Below are 2,181 nucleotides of genomic sequence, written 5' to 3'. Positions count from 1 at the left end.
CTACAAAATTATTAAACTCATTAGTAGTAAAGTTTTTAAGCATTAAAGATGTCAATGATACTTGAGATGTGAGTGAAGTGAGAGCGTCCACTTCATGTACTCTTGTGAACTGTCTTCCTGACACTCCTCGGTTGGTTGGCCATTGGTAATTGTTGCTGAAAATTCTCTCAATGATTTCATAAGCCTCATTATAATACTTAGAAAGGAGAGCACCATTAGCAGAAGTATCTATTCCCATCCTCGTGTGAGCATTGAAACTGTTAAAGAACGTCTCTAATTGGATGCAATATGGGATTCTATGATGAGGGCATCTTCGTCATAGTTCTTTAAATCTTTCTCATGCCTTATATAAGGACTCGTCATCCATCTGTTGGAAGGTAGTAATCTCATTCCGCAACTTAGCATTCTTGCTAGGTGAGGAATGCTTCAGAAGGAATCGTTCTACTAACTCTTGCCATGTAGTAATGAAATCTGGTGGCAATGAGTTCAACTAGGCTCGAGCTCTATCCCTTAGTGAATATGAGAATAACTTTAATCTTAGTACTTCTTCAGGTACTACGAATAACTTGAAGGAGTCACTCACCTCCATAAACAGTCTGAGGTGAAGGTGAGGATCCTCATTTGACATTCCACTGAATTGACCCATTGTCTAAAGCATCTGGAACATGACTAGCTTCAGCTCAAATTATTGTGCCTCGATTTTGGGTATCCTAATACTTGGATTAAGCTCAAGAAACATTGGCACGACATACTGCCTTAGAGCTCTATCACTATCATCAGTATAAAGGATAGGAGTTTGAGCATGATTAGCTTCATTTCCTTTATTTTGGTTCTCAAGGTTCATTTCTTCAGTCCTTCTCTGAGCTGCTTATCTTCTTCTTTGTCGAAAAATCCTTTTAATTTCAGGATCTATGGGGAGTAATTCGATAATTTGATCAATACTCATAAACACCTAAAACAACCACATAAAAGAAAAAGAAAAAGATAACAGAAAAACAAACCAAAATACAAAACTACAATTTCACAATTAACGTCTTTTAAAAAAGTCCTGAACAACAACACCAAAAACTTGGAACATCGGAAATGTGCAAGTGTACACAATCACAACAAGTAATAAAGTGACAAGTAATGTTGAGTTATCGTACCCACAGGAACTGTGAAAGAAAATGTTTATGAAATGCAACTTTAAAAATATTGGGGATGAAAATTTTGAAGAACTGTTGTAAAAATTAAAAATTAACTAATTAACTGAAGTAAGAAAAAATAAAAGTAAAAAAATTCCAATGCATGATTTCTAAAAGATGAGTTTAATCAATATGAGATAAATGTGTTAGATAAATTTTATTCTTCAACATAGAATAATTAAAGCTGTGTTCATGTTGTTACAAAAAAATTTCACGGCAACTCAGTAACTTGCTAACTAATGCACATACTTACCTACTAAACCCAATAGCCTCTTGACCATATATTTATCTTAATTCAAACGGTTAATCGAATTTTAATAAGAAAGTAAAAGATTAAGTGAGGTAATAATATATCGCTATATTGAAACAATTTAATCACAATAATCTCACAAGTTATGCAAGTCTAATGTATTGTTTAATCATGTTGCTAATTTAAACTTCAACTACCTTAGAAGATTAAATATGCATCAATCAAATAGTGTGTCAAGTAATTATAATTTCAATCCGGTTAATAATTAATTCAATTGCTACCTTACAATTAAAATGTAAGCATAATGTAGGCATGGTTTTATTTAATTGAACAATCTACCAAGTCCTAATAACAACACAAACACATCCTTAATAATTTTAGTGGATAGAATGAAACTAATCTACCAAGAAATAAATTTAAGTCATTTTAATTAATTGAAGAACAACAACACAAATATTTATGTTCATGATCAAAAACAAAAACTAACACAAAGATTAAGAGAATGAGACTAGAAAAACAAATCTCAGTGGTTTTCCGAAGCTAGACTAGTGCACTCCTCTCTTCTCTACTTGTTTTGCTGATCCAAGGCCTTCATGAACACTCAATTGCTGCTACTCCAAGAGGTATGCAAGATCTTTTTCAAGAGGGGAATTCAACAAGGGAAGAAAGGAATTTAAAGGCAACAAAGAAAAGTGAAAGAGAGAAAGTGAGTGTTAGAGAGATGTGTGAGTGAGGGATGATTTTCGA

General features: G+C 33.1%; 1 non-coding gene across 1 annotated transcript; it reads left to right on the top strand.

The window, feature by feature from the left end:
- The first annotated feature begins 293 nt into the window (after positions 1–293).
- LOC128035050 (small nucleolar RNA R71) lies at positions 294–400 on the top strand. The gene has a single exon (XR_008191454.1). It is a non-coding gene; the product is annotated as a small nucleolar RNA R71 (small nucleolar RNA).
- Positions 401–2,181: the final 1,781 nt, after the last annotated feature.

This window comes from Gossypium raimondii, chromosome 11 (assembly GCF_025698545.1).
Source record: "Gossypium raimondii isolate GPD5lz chromosome 11, ASM2569854v1, whole genome shotgun sequence".
Lineage (NCBI taxonomy): Eukaryota > Viridiplantae > Streptophyta > Magnoliopsida > Malvales > Malvaceae > Gossypium > Gossypium raimondii.
The sequence above is the reverse complement of the archived record's forward strand: the minus strand, read 5'-3'. Positions and strand labels throughout refer to the sequence as shown.